The sequence below is a fragment of the Eleutherodactylus coqui genome, chromosome 5 (genome assembly GCF_035609145.1).
Source record: "Eleutherodactylus coqui strain aEleCoq1 chromosome 5, aEleCoq1.hap1, whole genome shotgun sequence".
NCBI lineage: Eukaryota > Metazoa > Chordata > Amphibia > Anura > Eleutherodactylidae > Eleutherodactylus > Eleutherodactylus coqui.
In genome coordinates this window covers 115,725,155-115,747,980 of record NC_089841.1, presented here as the reverse complement: position 1 = coordinate 115,747,980, position 22,826 = coordinate 115,725,155, and the positions used below count along the sequence as shown (strand labels likewise).

General features: G+C 44.1%; 1 protein-coding gene across 2 annotated transcripts in view; it reads right to left on the bottom strand.

Annotated features, from left to right (window-relative positions):
• Nucleotides 1-14,496, bottom strand: part of FER (FER tyrosine kinase) — a 202,114-nt gene extending 187,618 nt beyond the window's left edge. For both annotated transcript variants that reach the window (XM_066603044.1, XM_066603045.1), the window contains exon 1: nucleotides 14,379-14,496. The gene's annotated coding sequence lies outside the window, so the exon portion shown is untranslated. The remainder of the gene's footprint in view (nucleotides 1-14,378) is intronic.
• Nucleotides 14,497-22,826: the final 8,330 nt, after the last annotated feature.

Here is a 22,826-nt window from a genome sequence, read left to right as displayed (position 1 = left end):
TGCAGAATCTAACTGGTAAGTGATTTACAGCTACTGAAATTGCTTATAGACTGAACAGTCCAATGGGAGGTCCTATCTGTGATTGACAGCCGTGTATGATTGTACAAACAGGGTTAGCCATCAATCACCGTTAGGACCACACATTGGACTGTTTAGCTCAGTTTGAGCTGACATTCCTTTTTATACGAGTATCGGCAGCATCGGTCCTGCTAGTCATTGTAGGTCACCTGGGAAAATTTATGAACTGTCTCGAAAGAAAAATAATTGTCTTAGTTGCCCATAACAATCAGAGCCAAGCTTCGATTTTTTTTTTTGATTCTTTTTTATTCAGCCCTGGTAAAATTAAATCTGAGCTCCGATTGGTTGCTACAGGCAACTAAGACAATTTTTTTTTTATTTAGACAGATTCATAAATCAGCCCCATGGATTTTTGGAATTTTATGGATGATGCTGTATATTTAGCGATGAATTTTCCTGATATACCATAGTAAGATCCAAATATGCAGCTCCTATTATGAACTGGAAAAGGCTCCCTTTACACGTTTCTTTGTGGCTTCAGTGGGTATGTGCCATTCAGCCAGTATCACTGCAGAAGCAAGCGAGTGGCCGAGTGGCCAGGTGTACAGTGACCAGCAAGTGACTGCTGTAGCTTCTTCATGGTAAGGAGTGGAGGGGGTAAGGTCTCCTCCGTTGTACTGGGTATACAGCAAGTATGTAAGCATGAGGACAATGAGTAGCAGCTAATATTGCTTATTTAGCTTTTCGTGTTTTCAGAACTTAAGACAAAAAGAACAGACATCTATCCCAAACACTCGGAGTCAATGACAAGCCACTAAATCTAAGTTTCCACGCTCCTTCATCCACCGTGCAGCAGCGATAAATAATAGGTTTCAAGGCATTATTGCTCCAACAACACTTCCTGTAGGTGTACACAAAACAAGTGCTTGTTCTTCCTCACATCATCTGACAGAAACTGGACGGACCACGGATCACGGCATCGCTATCCCACAAAAGCAGGAAACATTAACCTTTCACATGATATAGTCTGGGGAGGAGGAGATCAGCTGCTATTCTAGTGTGCGGTCACAGACTGAAAACATTGGAAATACTAGAACCCCACCTCAGGCGGTAAGACAAAGAAGGTCTACAGAATAGCGCATCAGATACAACTTCCGCTCATGTGAGTGAGCCTTACGTGGTCCACGCATTACGCTCCTCTTTTTTATGCACGTAATACGCAGTGCTCAGCAAATGTGCATCTGCTGCTTATGTTAAATCCAACATAGCCTATATTGGTGTGTAAGACCTACCAAAATAAGACATGCTGCGTTTTTTTCCCCATGCACATGAAAAAAAATGAAAGTGTGAGTGGCCCAATAGAAACCAATGGGCTTTTAGCACCATGCGGGCCACATACACTGCCTGAGTGAGCCCTTACGCAATACACTAATCCCAATAACGACTGCCGCAACCTCCTAGTATAGTGGACACCAGAGAAGTCCATGGTTTTCCTGTATTCTGTAATACACCTCAACAGTTGAAGTCACCATCTGAGCGCTATGAAAGCGATCTGCCACAAGCTCTTCCTTTGGCGAGCTGTAATTTTCTCAAAGCATACCCACATTTTCAGAATAACCTGCTGTGTGTACATGAGGATCATCACTATTATATGACTTATATTCTGCAATTTCACCAGTTTTCCCTTTTGTAAGCTGTATCTGTAATTCTGAGTCTTTCCTGAGGTGGTGGGTAGAGACTGCTGCTCCAATGTCTTCTACGCACTGCACACAGAGAAGACAAAATCCTGCTCCCCCCTTTCTCTCTGGCATTAGCAACAGCAGAATGCAGGACATAATACAGCAGTGTAGATGTGATTAAGTAGCGATAAACACATTAAACGCTGTTAACTGTAATAGCACATCTGTGTGAGTCGCTCATTTTCTCTCTCCCTCATACAGCAGCCTCCTCCTCCCCAGATTTCTATGGGCAGCATGAGAACACAGCCAAAAGAGACCCCTCTATTTCCTGTAATTTATCATGGGGTCTGCTACTAGAGACAAGTGGCAAGCTCTTCAGTGATTTTTTAGCACAAATCTTTGACAAAAAGCGATTAGCACTTTTGATAGTTATTCAATAAGCGCAACTATTTAAAAAGTGAATCTAGCACCTACTTCTCGGCCTATAAGAAAAAAAGAAGAGTGCCAAGTAGTCCATGCATTCTAGTTTTATGTGGGCGGACTACTTAGCAGCGCTGGTTTTCAGCGCTTACATCGGGTAAAAGATGGGGAAGGTAAGTAGAACACTCGCATCCCCGGGATCCGTGGGTCACCTAACTTCAGTCCATAAGCTTAGCTCACAGGGCTAAAAGTAGGCGACAGGCTCTCTAAGTAATAGCGACATTTGTATATAATTTGGCAGTATATTACAGTGATGCATTGGCTCAGGCCCACAGCTCTTTCTTGTACAGAGTAGTAGTGACAGGCCCAATGCCGCCCGAGGCCTCCGTATGCCTCCAACACGAAGCATTGCATGCTACGTCAGACTCCATATGTACAGAGGTATCCTATATAGAAGTATTGCTTCTAGAGAACTGATGGACCTTGTACAAAGGCGGAATGTGCCGTACTAAGGAATGCCAGTCTTGCTTTATTAGGCCAGGATTGTTTGCTTACCGCCTGGTAAATCGGCAGCTGAAACGATGATTTGTGTTGCGGATTGGTCAGCATGGCAGTACGTGGATTGCATCTATTGTAATTCAATGGAGCTCATAATAAGCATTTTCCGTTGAATTTGCGGCAATAGTGAACATGCTGTGGAGTTTAAAATCTGAAAAACGTTCAATATTTTATAGACATTTTTCCAGGACACGTTTGCTAAACAGGTTGCACACGAAGAACGAGGCTTTTGATTAATACCTTATGACTGGTGATAATTACATTGTGAGTAGGTTTAGCCTTCAATTACAACATCAAGCCATTTGTCTCAACATCACGCAACCCAAAATGTACCAACCCACCCAGATTAACTACTATAGCTTTCAGTGATATGTATATACATATGAGCATATAGCGAATCCACAGCTAATCGTGTGGATTTTGTTGCACATTAGCCTTTTGTGCAAAAAGCTGATTGAAAATATACCAATCCTACAGCAACGCCTGCCCAATTCCCTGTCACTCTCTGTATATGGTCCTCCAGTGTGACGTGCCACCGCAAGTGACCATTGCAGCGGTCGCATCATTGCTCAGGGCCAGTATACAGAGACTGGTGGTGAGGAACAAGGCAAGCGTCGCTACAGGCGCGGCAGTGAACAGGTGAGACTAGTTTATAGATTTAAAAAAAAAACAAAAACCATTATCAATCACTTCCAGATCTGTCTTGCGGATATGCCGGCCGGCACATGCGCAGAACAAATGATGCCACAACCCCGCTAGGCGATGCCACGTATTCTGCGGCTCGTCTGCAGCTGTTGCTGCAGACGGGCTACGGAGCGGACGGCTTCCATTGACTTTATTGGAAGCTGTCCATGCGGAATCTACACCGAAATTAAGCATGCTGCGATTTTCCCTCCGTGAGCGGAAAGTCGCAATTGCTTTTCGCTCATGGACAAGGGAAAGCAGGTCTATGGGCAGTATTCCGGATTCCGCAATGCAAATATGCCCGTGTGCATTGGGCCCTGGTATGCTTTAGTTTGAGTGATAAATTTGACAAAATTTGCTACAAGTAGAAAGACTCATTTCGTAAACTAATAACTAAACAAATAACCCAGGAATTGCCCTTTGCTCCCTCGCCGCTTCTGTCTTGCCAGCCAGTCTCCGTTTCCACTGGCATTATTACATATGATCTTCCACAATTTGAAACCCTCATAGCTCACATGTAATGACTCAGATACATACATCTGATATCAATGGAAACCGATAGTTTTGCTAAATGAAAATGTTTGAGTTTAATAATCAGATTGGTTGCTATGGGCAACAAGGGCAATTACAGCATAGCTTTCATTTCTCAAGCTGCTAAGGAAAAAAATTAAAGCTGCGCTGTAATTGGTTGCTACCGGCAACAGTCTTACTGTTAGACAATTTTGCTAAACGAAACCAAAAAATTATTTATTTTCCTGTAGTCGTCGCAAGGGTATATGAGACAAAATGGCTGCCAACAAAGACAGGAAAGTGTTGTGTGTCCTTGACTTTCACGGGGTAAGTGTAACACAAGGTCCTCAGAAATCCACCGGCAGAGTAAACCGAGAACTGGACGTCCTGCAGCCGACTGTCAGGTTATCGCTTACAGATTGCAATAGTTACAGGCCTTTAAAAGATACAAAGCGCGGCGACGTTCTTTCTCTAAGAGTATGCAAACTGATGGTTTCATGGAGTTTGTAGTGTTTAGTGATAAAACCGCCCTTCCACCCTTCGGGCTTCGTTACCAAACGTAATGTCAGAATCTGGGGAGGGGAAACCCACCTGTCTACGTGGAGCGTACGTGCGACTCCGCCAAGGTGAATGTGATTTGCGCTATAACCTGTAGGAAAGCATACGGACCCTTCTTTTTCCATGGGGAAACGATCCTGGGGATTTCATACCTGGATGACTTCTGCCACAGCTGGAATAGGAAACCCCAGGTTTCATCTTCCAACAGGACGGGGCGCCCCCCATGTCCACAGTGAAGTCAGAAGTGAGCGGCGACTACCAAGCAGATGGATTGGCCGTCCAGGTCATGACAATGGAACTTCTTCCTTGGCCTCCACATTCCTGGACCTTATGCCTTGTGATTGTTTTCTCTGGGGAGTGTTAGAGTCTACATGCCCCCGCACCATCCACCATACATGATCTGCGAGGACACATCCCAGAACCCTTTGCATCAGTCTATCGTGATACACTACAACATGTATGGCAGGAACTACAAGCTCCATGTGTGTCAAGTGACAAAGGGGGCTCACATTGAACACCTCTGATGTGGAAAACATTTTTGACCCTGTGCAAAAAAACGTTTTGAGTTTCTGTTTCCATTTATATCAAATTTATGTGTCTGAGTGGCATTAACCTCTTAGTGACCAAGCCAAATTTTGGAAATCTGACGTGTCCTGCGCTGATCTGGGCTTCTGTGCATGCGTCGCCATTTTACCTTTGGCGAGCATGCAGAGAAGACGGCGGAGGCTCCGTTCCAGACCAGATCAATGCAGGACGGGGGTGAGTAGTTTCAGTTCTCTTCATGGATGCAATCCGTGAGGGGAGCTGAAAAATCTAACTTTTTTTAGCTCTGTATTTACTTTTATTCAATCGGCACTATCCATTGGATAGCACTGATAGCATGATCGGGGCCCCAGATGACAGCTCCAAGTTGTCAGCTACCTCCGGGATCCAGCAGCATGGAGCTGTCATGTCCAGAGCCTGCAGGATTGTAATCCCGGCAGGGAGCATGTTTTTACATCCCTGGGGATTAAAGCCAAGCAGACTAGGACCTAAAAAGGCAATGGGGTGATGACTAAGGGGTTAAGGGCTCATTCACATGCGCGTATGCGTATAATGTAAACATTGCAGCGCTTGAAATGCGTATTGTTCATTTTTCCCTATGTATGTCCGTGTATGGTTTTTTTTTTGCATACATACCTACGTATGTTGCGCATGCAAAAAATAAAAAATAAAAATACATACGCAAGCAGGGAAGCAGCCTAGAATGATGTTCTTTCTGGTTTTGTTTAACTTTATTAGCAACATGCGTGAAAAACCAACTTCTACGCTAGTACTTGTGTTCGCATTGTGTATTATATGCACTAATAGAATGAAATAGGGCTCTTAGCGCGTAATAGGCAATAAAATAGAGCATGCTGCGATTTTTCTTATGCGCGTAACATACGCAAGTGTGAATCGATCAATGAAAATCCATTTACTGTCATTGACTCTATACACCTGTGTGAATGAGCCCTAAATGTGAGTTATGAGGATAATCATGTGATCGCTGTATCCAATGTTTTGTGGGATGCTAGCACTGTCCTGTATACAGGGCTACAAGTATCAGCCCCTGCTGTATACAGGACATCACTGGACCAACTGTGAGGGATACCATCACTGATCATGTGACACCATCAAAACAACAAAAAAAACAAAAAAAACACATCGGCGGATAAAGGGAAGGGTAATTGTAACAGATAATTGCTGTTAGGGCGTGGGAAGGGGGCATCACAGGGGGCTGCCGAAACCAGTATTGTGATGGAATCCGCAAACAGAAAGACGCTATTCTTCAAATACAGTGGACAGGACCGGACCCTTTGTACGATACCAAAGTGCTGTCCGTTTGACAACAGCGCATTTCTCCGCTTGGTTCCATTAAAATGCCATTTTCAGCACCTGCGATGCAACCCCCAGACTCTTACCGTGTATACAGAACACTGTGAATGTGAGAGAACTTCGTAACCCAAGCTAAGAGGAGTGCAGAACCACCCGAATGGGTGTACAAGCGCTCTGAGCGAACGTGTAATATAGACAGTAGTACAATCATCATTCCGGGAGATCACACAGCTTTGTTTTGCTGTAAACAGCTTTATCTGCTAGAAAAGCGCACCATAATAAGTACACACATCCCAGCGGCCCACATTACAGTATATTACACAAGTCTCTTTATATAGCAATACATACTGGAAGCACCTGACCTGCACGTCGCCCTCCGGCTTCTCCCCACGCAACTTGTCTGATTGACAGGTCTTCCCTACTTGCATCGCAGACTTGATTTTATTTTATTTTTTGTAACACCCGATCAGATTCACTATTATGACTGTCTAGGCCTTGTCATAAAATAAATCAAAATTTAGGTTATTACAGAAATTGAAGAAATTACGCATTAAATAAACTGACAAAGAAATTTCTCTTGCCTGTTCTATAGCTTTTGTTACGATAACGTCTTGTAGCAAGTTATAACCATTTAGCTAAACATTGGTACATCGGTACGTTGCATCGTGTTTGAGACCCATTTATGAAATAAACAGATATTCAACTGCACCTTTATCAGCAATGAGGTGAGGCTTACATATAACAACGGGCACCAAAATATGTGTAAACTAACTAATAGGCTACATAAAGTTAGCCTAAAAAGGGTCTTAGGATGTGCCAAATGCATCATCCAATATTGAGCCAAATTGATCAAAGTGGCTCATTTTCAGACGGCTGGTCTGCTTGCACTGTAACGGTCAGTAAATTCCCACTTGTGTTTCCTCTGACACATTGCAGTGTCCCTGTAATGAGACAGCCTGCTGGAAAGGTCGGGGACCCCGCGGTATCGCTAGACAATGACACGGGAAGAGCAAGATTTAAAAAAAAAAAAACGGCAATGCGCATGTGCAACGGCGTGCCGAGCGGACCATCTGCAGTACGAAAATAAAAGCAAAAGATCTACAGATACGCGCGGACGCCACTGCTGCTGGGGCCGGATGCCGCTGCGGGCTCCCACATGCGGAATCCAACACGCCCATGTGCCATATCCATACACAGGAGCAATTTTAGAAAAGAGCACTTCACCCTCAACCAGGCAGGGAGTAGCACAGCACAAGTAGCGTTATACTGAACTACAGAGGAGCATCTGCAGATGTAATTCGCTGATTGACGGTAGCTTTACTAGTGAGAAGTGCAATATGATGGATCTGATGTTTCCAGCCAGACGCGTGCACCAGATTATCACCATCTGTGGCATAGTAACCGAAAAAAAGAATTTGGCAGCATCCAGGGTGCAAATTGATATCCAAAATTTTATTCCCCCATCACAGAAAAACAGGCAACGTTTCGGCCATGTTGGCCTTTGTCAAGCTTGACAAAGGCCAACATGGCCGAAACGTTGCCTGTTTTTCTGTGATGGGGGAATAAAATTTTGGATATCAATTTGCACCCTGGATGCTGCCAAATTCTTTTTTTCATTGCTGCATGTGATTTGGTGAAAAGGATCCAGTCACCTGTTTCTTTGGCTACTGCATGATCTATGCCCAGCCCTTGGAGGGATATGCAATTTGTGCTGCTGGCGACCTGCTTTCTCTGTGGCATAGTAACCGGGTGTAGCTCCAAGTCCAAGAGCATCAGGAAAGTCATAGCAAACTATTGAGATCAGAGGTGATGAAGAGGCCGTCTGCAGTCTCAGCCTTTGCGAGCTCCTGTATTTTTAGGGCACAAGAATCTAAATTGAGCAAGAAACTACTTCACCGGAATTTTGAGCTATCTGCTTCTCTTTTTGGATTTATCTATTGAGAACTTGGGCCTCTGCATCTGTGATGCTAGTTGGACTTCATCCTGCCATCTTCTATTATTACAGGATCTATCTGTGCGATATCAGTCAGATATTGAACTCGTAAACCTGCAATTTTACATGCAACTGAAATGGGTTTCAAAAAGAGAAAAGCAACGCGTCACCATGCATGAAAAACTTGCATGTAGTTCCAAGAGGTAAAGAAAAAAAAAAAAAAAGACACACAACCCCATCACATGCACATGAGAGAAAATAATAAATAAATACTCACATTTACATGGGAGAGCAATGGCATTTTGCTTGGCTCCCATATAGAATAATTGAACAGAATCACCCCAAAATAGAACATGCTGCAATTTTTTTTTGTCCTCGCACTATTAGTGTGAACGAAAAACGTCTCATGTAAATTAGCACATGTAAACAAGGTTTCTTTACATGTCCCACTTCTGAGCGTCTCACAACACACAGAAATAGCGCATGAGGGGGGAGGGGAAATAAATAAATTTGCCCATGGAAATCCACTATGACATTCTGCTCTTACTCTGGAGGGCGCTGCAGCTCTCCTCTACAACATAAGCTAACCAACCCCTGTTGGACCCACTGTGATGACCAGGCTGGCTTTAGCAGAAAAGGGGACTTCTGTGACAAGACAACTGCTTTATCGCCACCTTCCTAGCCGCTACAATACAGCTTTATATACAGATGATTGGTATAAAAAAGCTAACTTTTTATTCTATTAAAAGTGCATCTGTAGCAGCCAATCTCTTTTTACTGCCAGGCACTGTAGTGTATTGACAAAAATGCAGAAAAGCTATGTATGATTACCAAATGTATAGAGCAGTCCCTAAATGACACTTCCTCGTCCCTTTGGTAACTATTTTTCATCAGCTGTCAGTTAAAATTTTGAAATATGAAGCAACTTTGCAAATAGTCTAGATTTTTTTTTTTAAAGTTTGCATTCTTTCCTGCATACAGCTTCTATGCAGACCTGCATGTCTCCATGGTTACAGACTACAAACACCCCGAGTATGTATTCCGATTCTGTTGCCATGCTCCTTTCTATCTGCCCCAAGCTTCTTGCTAAGATATCTAATGTCCATTACCAAGGAGAAATGTCCGAAGGGAGCAGCACTGCAGGGCCAGATTAATAAAGCTTATCTGTAGTCATAGGTCTGCACAGGAGCTGCGTACAGAAAATAGTAGGCAATTAAAAAAAAACAAAAAAAAACTGCAATTTGCAAAACGGCTTCCCATTTTATATGAACTGAAGCAATATAACTTTAATTTGGTTACAAAATTAGACCTTATATTTAAAGCGGTTGTCCAGTTGCCAGAAAATATTTTAAAGGGGTGGTCAGACTATTTTTTTTCCTTCCCCAAACTTTATAAAAGATGTGCACACACTGATGCGGGAGTGCCGTTGTCACGAGGTCACTAATGACATTGCTATTGGGTCTATTGGCTCCAGAAGTCCCATGGGTAAACAAACCACCCAACTGCTCCAGCCGATGTGAACAGAAGCGTAGCGGCGGGGGCACAGCACACTGTGGGGCGGAGAGTATGTCCGTTTTCTTGTTACTACACAGTTCATCCCCCCCATAGCCAATTTGAAGCCCCTTTAACTATAGGCTCAAACCTGTAAAGCAAAAAGGCACTTATCCATCCTCCGCCCCAGTGATCCAACATTCCAGCCCCTAGGTCCTCTTGGTCTTTCCCAGCAAATGATCCTTTTTAACTATTTGTTACTTTCTTTTATGTCACCATTATAAGTGATCCTTGAAACTCTTGATCAATCTGTTTTCTTACAAAAGACATTGAAAGTAGTGTTACCAAATAATACTAATAATACCGAACGGTTCATTTACTTTAAATATTTCTGGCATTTCCTGGTAACTGAAGAGTTCACTGCACACATTATTACAATTATCAGATATGTTTTTTTTGTGCATATCCTTTCTTAGGATCACATATGTGGCACTTGCTTTTCTTCAGTGTATCTGGCATGGGGAAAACACATTTTCTATAGACAGTTTTTCTGCAGTCCCCGTTTTGAACAAATATGTTCCTGAACCAAATCTTCACCTAAATTAGTCAAGTGCTTTCACATCAGAGTCGGGGATTCCACTTCCCTGTTCCCTACAGGGAGCAAAAAAAAGGAATCCCCTGGCCAAATGGGATCAGTCTTATGACTGAACCGAACGGACCCCACTGACTATACTGGAAGCAGTTAAGTTTCCGCTCAGCTGTCCAACAGTTTACCAGATGAAAAAGCCCTACATGCAGCACTTTTACCTCCGGTATTTTGTGCTAGATCAATGACGGAACCTCCGACTGGAAGTCCCAACGTAGATGTGGAAGCTGCTTTTATTTTGTATTCCAGTCAGGATTCTTCAAGAAAATGATCATGTGCGACACAACTGTGGCGACATCACTGCAGTTCATGATTACGGTAAGCGGCCATCTCCTTGTTTGTCTTCTACAAGTGTAGGTAAGTACCATCTGGTGAAGAGTATCGCCACCTCCTTCTGTGTTGTTGTAATTAATTAGTTCTGGTTTGCCAGTCAACAACAATAACATCAGAGGTGCGGTGCACTGGGGAGCATTCTTTCCTCCTTTGGGCACTTAGGTCACATAGGAGTGGTGTCTCGCGAAACCAAAACGAGAACTTTTACTGCCCCGTGTTTGCTGGGAAGAAATTCCCTTGGTATTACAGTCTTGTTTTGAGATACTTTGTCAACCAGTGTTGGCCCGTTCTTCAGCAGGTGGTCAGCACATTCCATTGCTGTAAAGAAGTGGTCCATAGCGATACTTCAATGGGTGCCAAAGTACCCCAATGCCAATTCATTCACTACCTTGAGTGCAATATTAGATCCCCTTAAAGTGTCTTCTTTACCCAAGTACTGCAAGTTGGGTAATAGTTGCTGGAGTTAACATATCCAGAAGTCCTTTATTTCATATTTTACTGGCTTTGAATTCATGTACTGGTGAAAGCAACTGCAACCTCAGAATGGGACCGATTACTCATCAGTAGTCAGATTTACACCTGGAAGGTGGTGATTTATACGGTTCTACATTTCACAAAAAGGCTCAAATTTGTCTCTAACCCTTCAAACACTCCTTGATGACTTGCCATCAAATCTCAAAAAGTTCATTAGGTCTTCAAATCTTCCCTTACTCATCGTGGCAAGAAGATTGGTGGACCATCTCTCCACAGAATAAAGGTCCATTTACACGGGACAAATGTCGGGCAAGCGATGCCGGACACTCGTCTGCTTCCTCACTCCAGTGCTCCTGCACGGAAGCTAGCAGAGCTGTCTCACTCATGGAGCGGCAAGCAGGGGGCGGGGCAGTGCAGGAGATTTCTTTCCTCTTTCTCCCCCCAGCTCCTCTCCATTGAGATAACACAGCAGCTGTTCACTACTGAACAGCCGCTACTTAAACTGAACAATGAACGATGAAGCTCATCATTTATGCAGCAAAAAAAAAAAAAAGATCAGCGATGAAGCTCATCACTCACCATTCCGTTTAAACAGCAGCCGTTCAGTAGTGAACAGCGGCTGTTTTATCTCAATGGATATGGGCTGGGGAGCGAGAGGCGAGAAATCTCCTGCACTGCCCCGCCCCCCTGCTGGCCGCTCCATGAGGAGCACGGGAGCGAGGAAACACCGGGACGAGTGTCAGGCATCGCTTGCCCAACACTCGTCCAGTGTAAATGGACCTTATGGACCTTGAAGAAATTGCTTTTCAAGTAACCTGCAATGAGCAGCAGTCCAATCAAAGCTCAAATTTCTACTGAATCTCATTTTTTGCCACAAGAGCGATTAATTTTTTTCTTCATAAATTCTCTCAGCTTTTAAATTGGAGTACTCCACAATTTTTCCAATAGTATCACTTGTGATGTACCAAGCAAAAGCACCCACTGCCCTCTCCAATATCTTCAGAGGCGGCAGCTTTACCACCGTTGTCTGCGACTTGATAATATTGGGTCCTCTCACTTTACATGGCGCCGGTGGATTTCTGCTCCACAGAAAGCCATCTTTCCCTACATAGAAGGTATTTGCAGCGCCTGTCCTGTTACCGCGATGTGGACACCACAGTAATGTACTTCATACATAGGATTGTTGTACAATTGTATGAACGTAACAACTGTTGGACACAAAACAGTTAGCCATAATAGTCAGTGACGTCAGAAGACGGACTAAGCATTTATCTAGTAGCTTTGCAGTGAGAACTTCCAAAGGCATCACCAAAAACAACCCAACAAGTCGGGTGCCACAACTAGTATGTAGACACATCGGCAGCCAGCTGAGGATCGCTCAGTGCTGAGGGAGATATACAGAGAATAGTGGAAAACAACTATGGCGTAGGGCTTATTCACACCGCCATATAGTCATGCAGCGTGCTGTCTACAACCAACACTCAGATCCAGAATAGTGGTGGAGGGAGCTGAACTCCTGTGACAAAGGAGCATATTCCAAATGCAATTTAGGGTGTATATTACATGAGCGCCCCCTAACCCAATACCAAACACCATATGAATCTATGATGCCAGGAGTCAGTAGACCGCAGTAAGACGGAGGGGAACATCCATCCGTATTACCAACGTGTAAATGCAACCAAATACACTGCCTGCCTAAAGGATGGGATTCTAGAACCCCCCTCATCCCCGATATTTAACCCCTTATATGCCACGGCATCTAAGTGATATCAGACGGAGGAGGCTCCCTCTGTCACCCATCACCCCCCAAGCTACAATCGAACAGCACCCATAAGTTGCCACAGGAGCCAGTTAGCCATAAATTGAAGCCAATTGTCCTACGAAAAAAAGCCCTCAAAGTGCGCCGCTAACGGAAAAATCAACATACTGTGGGTTTAATAACACGGCAACAGAAAAACTAAGTGATTATTTTAAAGCGTTTTTATTTTGCAAAATTACTAACACATAAAAACCCCGTATGAAGTTGGTAACCCCGAAATGACACTGGCGGTGCGCACAGACGGGCCATTCTCACGCACGAGTTACATCGCAATACGGACGGAACATTAATGGAAGTCTGTTATTCACAAGTGATTTTTCTCTTAGACCGCAGCCTGATATAGAAGAATCACGGCGCGTCACGTCTGATCAGTTCTTGTGAATCCACCATCATATCCTACGGAAACCGGAAAAAAACGGTCTCGTGGAAATGCGATTTTTCATTTAACTATTGCAACAACAAGCGATTTTCACACGTGAAGGAGGGGAGCGCAGCGATGGGTTTTTCTCACAAAATGCATTACAATGGCAGGTTCAGGAGTGCGATCTCAGTCCAAACTCCTCGCCCGCCCGGAGGGATACACCCAGGCCCCTGAATGGATTCCACCTGCTAGACATGTTTTTATTTAAAATTTAATTTCATTTAAATTTTTTTTTTTAAATTTAATTTCTTTTTTAACATGGACAAAAACCAACAATGAAGGCTCGGCTGCATTCACGTGTATGCGAACAGTCTGCGCAGCTGTGCGGAGAGCAGACAACATACAAATAGGACTGGCGGGCGTAAGGACTGGCGGGTGTAAATTAAAAGCCGAAAATCGAAGCCTAAAAAAACTGTGAAATTATTTTTTTTTTCTTTCCCATCCCCCAAATAAAAAAATATATATAATAAAAAGGAATAAAAAGCCACACAATATATATATACGGCGCCATTAAAAATAAAATACAACTCCTTTTGCAAGAAAAACAAGTGATGTCCTCAAAATAATTAAAGAAAACCTCCCTGCCTCTTGGAACATGATGGGGAGAAGAAAAATAAAAAAAAAATGATTCTTGGTCATTAGGATCCAAAGCATCCGGCCACTAGGGGGTTAATGCTGGCACTTCATGCGCCCCTTTAATAAACACATTGTTCCATGTCAGCAGTGTAGCCACACCCCTCCGGTGACATCTGGGGGGCTGTCAGCAGATGCCCCTAGAGGATGGTGGCCATTCCCCACACCCCGATACTACGTGCTGCCAGCAGGAGACACCGGCCGGAGGGGCCGGACACACCGCAGCGCTAGGGGGGACACCACCGCTGGGGGACTGCCCCGTGCACACTGCAGCCCGGCCCGCCGCTCCTCCGCACTCCCGGCCCTATGCAATGACACCTCCCCCTCCCGCTGCCTCCCGGTACCTGCAAACCGTCCACCGCCCGGAACCTCCGCCAACACCGACAACAGGGATCCCAACAGGCAGCGCGTCACCGAGCCGCGGCGTCACGGCTGCAGCCAATGGAGCAACGAGATAATGGAGGAGTCCGGAGCCGCGCCAGCCAATCAGAGCCGGCGGAGGAAGTCATTCAGCGTCCAGTGAGGAAGGGATGGGTCATGTGACTGGGCTGCTGCGGGATGTTGGGAGATAGGGAAGTGATGCTCTGCTTCCTGCGGGATGCACTGCGCTACGCGGCGGCTAGAGTGTAGGGCGTCCCGGGAGGTGCTGGCCGGGCTCTCTGTCACCTCCCCGTCTTCACGCTTTTTCGGGTTTGCACCGTGTTGGGTGTATTGTGCGGTCTGGAAGGAAGCTGGGATAAGGGTGTGCGGGAGGCTGGTGGGGAATGATGGATGTGGACGGCGGTGTATAGTTGGGGCACGACCGGAGGGCTCATTCACACGGGCGGATTTAGGCAGTGACTACAACCCATTCATTCCCATGGATTAAAAAAGTGTGTTTTTACGTAATATTCCAAATGTGTGATTTTTACAGTTGCATTAAAAAAAAATGGCGCATGTAATATTTTGGAGTGTGTTACACAGCGGCCGTAGAAGGGGACGGAGCGGCGCAAGCATGCAGCCAATACGCAGGAAACATGCATTTACGCATCGAAACAATGGGGGGGGTTTGGAGGGGGGGGCTTTGTTTGCATGCGTTGATACGCTGCATATTTATGCGCACTAAAAACACATAGAAGGTGCAAAATACTCGGGAATCTGCGTATTCATGGACCGGAATCTGCGCACAGCTGTGTGAGTGCGCCATCGGGGGCAGGCCGGGGAGAGGAGGCGCTCTCATACATGCGCTCAGTTACACACCGCTCAGCGCCGGTTTATAAAGCTTGTCACAGCGCGTTTTAATGCACCCCATAATGGATTTTGGACTGATTGTCTCTTACTTGCAATAAAAGAATCTAAACAATTAAGCAAAATACTTGTTTGGGATCGCTGCATCCGTAAAAGTCAGATCTATCAAAGTAATGGATTATTTACCACGCACGGTGAACATCGTCTGAAAAAGAAAAGTGACGCCAGAAATGCGTGTTTTTTGGTCACCCTATCTCCAAGAAAAAATGAAGTAAAAAGTGATCAAAAAGTCGTTTGTATTCAAAAACGGTAGCAACGGAAACAACAGGACGTACCGCACAAAATGAGCCCTCACTCAACTATGTCAACGGAAAAATTAAAATGTTATTGTGCGCAGAAGATGGAGACAGAAAATAATTTAAAAAAATTAAACATCTTTAAAAAAATAAAAGTAGCATTAAAAAAAACTATATAAGTTTGGTATCGTAGCAATCGTACTGACCCATAGAATAAAGCTATCAGGTCATTTTTGTTGCAGATGGTGGAATGTTGTTTTTTTCCCCATTTCTCTCCACTTAAAATGTTTTCAAAGTTTTTCATCACATTGTATGGTACAATAAATAGTACCACTGAAAACTACAACTCACCCCACAAAAAACGCCCTCATACAGCGACGTGGATGGATAAATAGGAGCTTTTGTAAGGGAGGAGGAAAAAAACAAAAATGAAAAAAAGCTCCATCACTAAGGGGTTAATAACTGGCTAGAATGTATGTGCTGCTGGAAAAACAGATTGTGGGCATCCCCATTAAAACAAGGGACTGCACATTCTAAGATGTACTTATTATTGCACCCAGAGCATGCTTGAAGCACAGGAAATGTTCTCTGCCTGTTCATCATTGCTAGGAGCATCTCTGGAGCACATGCTCTGGCTGTTCATCATTACTGGAGAACACTGCACAGAGCATATTCAGAGTCTGTTAGCTGTGCTCTATCCAAATGCCGGGTTGAAAGCTGAGCATCAAAATGGCAGCGCCCTGTGTAATAGCCCTGATCCAATTTCTCCTGCGTAAACAGCTGTGCAGCTTTAAAATGGATGCTGAAGCTGCACATATGTTCCAGCCAGAAGCTGTTTCTCTGATTAAGAAGCCTATATAGACTGATGATAGAAGCGGTATTAGTGTAGTATGTCTCCACCGGACATATGGGTTGGCCAGGTGACCTACAGGTAACACCCCCAGTTTCACGCCCCGGTGGAGACTTACTACAGTATCACTGGCTCTCTCACAGAGCAGGGAGGAGGGGTGGCTGGGGGAGATTTCTCTCCCTCTCCATTCACTTTGGCAGCAACCATTCAGTACTGAACGGCCGCTGCTAAAGTCAATGGAGAGGGATGGGGGAAGGTGGGGAGTGAAATCTCCATCTGCCCTGCCTTCCTGCTCAATGAGCCAGTGATACTTGCATCTGTACGGGAGTACACACATGGACCAGTGTTTGGCATCATTTGCCTGACATTCGTCCAGTGTAAATGGCCCTTTTAGTGTAGTATGTCTCCACTCGGGAGATTTTGTCAATTACGTCTTCAATAAATCACTGCTTTGATTAGAACACAAAATCTTGTACTTTGATAGTGCCTAGAGCCGTGGGCCATGCTGGTAACCACAAATCAAAAGTGCCTGGTCGACTTTCTTAAAAGTAATTGAAGTGGTGGGGGTATGCAGTTGCTGGTACCATATACTCCATGATTGTTGAAGGTATCAATAACACAAAGAAAATTTCCTGTCTTGCCCCTTGTAGTACTAAAATGATCCCGTACCGTTCCCTGGTCCAGCTCAATTCAGTGATTGGGATCTTAGAGACACATCTCATGCCGTTTCTGTGAGTTTCAGAGAAGTAACTGTGAGCCACAGAAGCAGCGTAGCTCACTGTTAAGGTAGTTTCACACGGGCAAGAAAATCAAGCCATTTTCACACAATGCGAGAGTCAGGAAAAAGCCAATTATGAAACCATGATTTATAATGGTTTCCTTCCCATCTGCGATGTTTCCACTGATGCGATCTTGAAGAAAAAAAAATCGTAGCATGCTCTATCTTTCTGCGATGTGCGTTTTGTTTTGTTTTTTTAATTATTTCCCATGTTTCCCTATGGAGTCAACTTTTTATCGCAACACACAAACTTGCGTTGCGATGTGATTTTAACATTAGAAAGTCCAATTGACTTTCGCAAAACAAAATTGTGGCAAAATCGTGCGATTAAAAACGCACCAGAAAATAACATGCGGCAGCAATGATTTCACAAGAAAAAGTAGAGCTGACACTTCGAAATCGTGGGGAAAAAGACGTGATTTTGCCATCAAAATCACAATTGCCTGTCTGAAACTAGCCTTAGTTAGTTTCTACTGATGTCATTGAGAGCAGTCAGTACTAGACCATGATTGACTCCTGGAATGGCATAACTTACTCCCAGAGTCCACTGTATTCTGCTCTGAGTGTCTCTACATGGTGTCAGAGCTGATGTTAGAGGGGGAAAACTGGGCAATTGGATTTCTACCAACCAGGGAAGGGACCTATCCAAATAAAACCACCCACAGAGCAATAATAATCATTCCGACTAGAATGTCAAAGTTGGATGTGCATTTCCACCAATTGGAGAGCAGCACTGGGTGTAAATACCTGCTCATTCTTGACTATTGTCTTGTGGTGTATCATTTGGACCTTTTACACAGGTGGAATTTTTCTGTGTTCTAAACCACAAATCCACTGCTGAAAGTTCCACACCAAAAACCGTAATTCTCATATTGGTTTTGGATGCAGAATTAAAGGGGTTGTCCCGCGAAAGCAAGTGGGTCTATACACTTCTGTATGGCCATATTAATGCACTTTGTAATGTACATTGTGCATTAATTATGAGCCATACAGAAGTTATCAAAAGTTATTCACTTACCTGTTCCGTTGCTGGCGTCCTCGTCTCCATGGTTGCCGTCTAATTTTCGCCGTCTAATGGCCAAATTAGACGCGCTTGCGCAGTCCGGGTCTTCTTCTCTTCTCAATGGGGCTCCGTGTAGCTCCGCCCCGTCACGTGCCGATTCCAGCCAATCAGGAGGCTGGAATCGGCAATGGACCGCACAGAGGAGCTGCGGTCCACGGAGGTAGAAGATCCTGGCGGCCATCTTCAACCGGTAAGTAAGAAGTCACCGGAGCGCGGGGATTCAGGTAAGCGCTGTGCGGTGTTCTTTTTTAACCCCTGCATCGGGGTTGTCTCGCGCCGAACGGGGGGGGGGGGGGGGGGGTTGGAAAAAAAAAACAACCCGTTTCGGCGCGGGACAACCCCTTTAAGCCATTTTTATACTGTATCAAAATCTCCATGGAACAGTGCCGAGTTTGGTGTGGAATTTTCGGTGGCTTGCGGTGCATTATGCAGAAAAATGTATGCTATTTGAAAGGTCCCTTTCTATTCTTTGTGAAATTGTCTGGAAGAGATCGTAGAGGGAAGAGCAAAGCCAAAACCAGGAGTAACAGAACATGCAGAGCTGATCTGAAGTTCCCAGTTTGTCATATATACCACTCTCCGAGGAATGGGAATAATGGCAAACGCTTCAGTGTTTATGGTGTTTATGACTCGGGAGATCATGTTTTTGGGTGGGTGGGAAGCCTAGTGATAGAACAGTTCACATTAAAGTCCATTATCTACAGCTGACAATGCATGCAGATCTGTAACAGGTTGAACTGTTAAAAATGTCATCACAGCCCCCAGGTTTGCCATGTGCCATTCTTCCGTATATAAAAAAGTCTTTCCCTGTTCTGTCAAGATATTGGCACCTGCAAACCCCTAAAAGCTTCTCTTAGGCCTCCCTCACACAGGAGTTTGCAAAAACACAGCGTTTTACAACGCTGCATTTGCTGCGGTTTCAGCAGTGTTGCCATGCATTTTGCCAGCGTTTTGCGTTTCAGCTGTGCTGAAAACGCAGCCAAGGAAGCTGGAAAACAAAAAAAGGAATACTCACGTAGCAGGCGCTAGGTAAAAAAATACCTAGGATGCTACTTTCCATCAAGTTTGTATTTTGTTTTGTTTTTTTATGGAAAAAAATAGTACAGCAGACTACGCTGTTGTTTTCATGAAGCAAATGGGAACCTGACAGAGCAGACAACAAACTGTGAGCCCTAGAGGCTCCATTGAAATCAACGGGAAATACAACAGAAATGTTTCTGTTTTTTCTGGCAGTAAAATGGCAATATGCCAGCCTTTTTTATGGCAAAACTGGAGAGTGACTTTTTGGCCTTCTGCCCCAACAAACCATTGGCCTACTTCCGCTACATTGATGACATCATAATCATCTGGCCCAACACCGAACAAGAACTAATAAAATTCCATGAGAGATTCAATGCATTTCACCCCACCATAAACCTGACATTAAGCTACTCCTATACAGAAATCAACTTTTTGGACACCACCATAAAAATTTCGAACAACTCAAGAGAGACATCCCTATACCGGAAACCGATTGATCGACCTACATACCTCAGGTGGGACAGGTCCCATCCTAAAGACATCAAAAAGTCTATTGTCTACAGCCAGGCCATCAGATACAACTGGAGCTGCTCGAACCTAACACACAGACAGAGAGGAACATTTACACAATCTCAAAAAGACATTTTTAAATCAGGGCTACCATTCCACCTTAATTGATGACCAAATCACCAGAGCCTCCAGGATACTCAGAAATCAACTACTCCAATACGAGAAGGAAAAAAACTGACGTGTGCCTCTAGTAGTGACCTACAATTCTACAATTCACAACTAGACGTACTAAGGAAGACTGCAAAGAAACTCCATCATATCCTACACAAGGATGACCATCTGAAAACCATATTCCCAGACTCTATTCTCCTATGTTATAGACAACCTCCAAATTTGAGGAACTTTATATTCAGGAGTGCATTGTCCTCTGACACACGAAAAGGAACTTATCCATGTAAGGTAAGGAGCTGCAAGACCTGCTCACATATACTGACTGTGGACAGGATTTGTATCCCCAACACACAGTTGGACTATAAATCCCTCAGACATTCACATGTTCCACGTCCAATGTTGTGTACCTAATCTAGTGCAGTAAATTTCCTGTTGGGAGGGCTTTGTATCGGGGAAACAGGACACAAACTGAGACCCAGGATAAGATCTCATCGCCACTTAATTAGAGAGGGAAAGACTCAATTACCTGTGGCAAAACATTTTTGTGGTCAGGGACACAGCATAGAGCAGATGAGAGTTATCATACTGAAGGGCAATTTCAAGTCGCAGCATCACGGAAGGATTTGGGAATACAAATTTGTGGCCATGTTTGATACCCTCAAGAATGGAATGAACCTCAGCCCGGGACTCTTGCACAACAGGAAAATATAAACGGTCTGAAGGAGGTCAAGAGTGATGTCCTCTTCCCAATCATTTTTTTTTTCTAACGTCATAAAAATTCAGAACTTAACTATTAATAATGTTGCCTTCCAATAGGTGGTGCTGCATCTACTTCCTTGTGCAGGTTCAAGAAGAGATAAGACACATAATAAAATTGTCATATTTCTGAGCTCAATGGACCGATTAAGTATTTATGTCTCAGCTCAGTTTGTCTGCTGTTTTAAGTTTTGAGTACAAAACAGTCTCAAATTTCTGTGTGTGAACATTTGTATTTTAATTAAGAGCGGTGTCCTCTCTGCATTTGTATATTATATATGCGCCCCATCCAAACCAGGTCCATTTTAGCCCGAGGAAAGATTGATAGAAGATCCGAAAGCTTGCTGCAACATCATGTATTTTTGTTAGCCATTAAAAGGTATCATACAAGACCCTGAACGCAGATGTGGGTAGAGCCTTAAACTTATGGAAACTTACAGCTGTATGTTTCGATACGTTTTACTACTGTAAATGAAAAATAAGCATATTCATCTAGCACACTTTCCTTGTGTGACAGAATTCATGGCATGCTACACTTTTCTTTTCTACAATAAGAACGTACTAAAATGTAAGGCTGCCTTCGCAGTCTCTTGTACCACACTGTAGGATAATGTCAGAGGTGTCGAAAACAGCATTGACATAGAACTATCAAACTACCAATCCCAGTCGTTGGACCCTCACCAATCAGAAAGTCATCTCCTATCCTGTGGAAAACTTCATTTTGTGGGACGAAGCTTTGAAATTCTGCTGACTTAATTCATCAGTATTTCCGCGTTCTTCATTTGTTACCTTTTGGGTGAAGCTGTTGTGATTATGAATCTGATGAAGAAGCTTGTAAGTTTAGGACATTCTCTCAATGGCAATTTTCTTTCTGTTCTCTTTTTCTTAGGCTGCCTGTCCACAGGCGAGTTGTCATTGTGAAATCCGCAGTGATAAATCCCCGTGGACCTCGTATGACATGCTTTCGATAGGCTAACTATGGAAACCGCAGCCCGACGTCCACGAGCGGAGAATCATAGCGATTCTCCGCTCACGGGATTCAAATCGTGGCATGCCGCAATTCTCTGCAGTGAGCCTATCTATTAGATGGGGTCATCGCGGAGCCCTGTCAGTACTTCCCCTTCCTCTACCATGGCAGAATATCACTAGCGATATTCCGTCACAGCCATGGACATGCAGCCTTACTTGGTAAACATTGGAAAACTTTCAACAAACTATAAATAAAGGAGTATTTCTTTATTATTGAGCTGTTCTAAAATTCCTCTTCCTTCGTATACATATGAAGTGTATTAACTGTTGACAAAACCAAGTTCTGCTCTATCAGCTTACATTTTAGCATATGTTTTTGCATGCTGCATACTTTCCATAGTTACATGGCTGATAGTTAATCACCTGGATTACTATGTACTTTCCACACTTCCGCTTTGTTGATAGAAATGTCTTTATTTACAGACTGAGAGGTTTAATACTTTTTATGACTAGGGTGTTTTTTAATATTGCATGAAAAGAGATGGCCAAATGGATTGTGTAAGCTTTCCCTTCAAGCAATGTAGCTCCACTTAATGGTCCTTCCATCACATCTTCAATAATACTAATAGAAAGTATAATAATATATCAAACTGAACAATCACGTTTCTCGAATAATAAGTGCCTCATCGTAAGGGGCTACCCACAGCCTTTATGATGTCAGTAGCCCAGAGGATACAGAGGATGTGGTGAACCCCGGGCATGGAGCCTTAGCGGGACTATAAGGTCCCTCTTTCTTGTGTAAGGAGACCAGTTGTCAGGGAACCAGGGAAAGCAGGAGTCGGGGGTCCCTGCAACGTAGCCCACAACCCCTGTCCCTGCCTACTTGCCTCCACTCCTGGCTAACCCCAGGCGGGCAACTGGGCAACGGTCCCTACACTGGCTAGGGGAATGCTGGGGAAACCCACAATCCCTGGAAACAGAAAACAAACGGACAGACAAACAGACAACCAGAGCGAAGCACAAAGGGAAAACCGCAAACCAGTCCAGGAGCAAGCCAAGGTCAAGCACTTAAAGTCAGTCCGGAGAAACGCAGTACAGAAGGAAGAGACAAAGTCAGGTCAGGGGAAAAGCCGAGGTCAATACACTAATGAT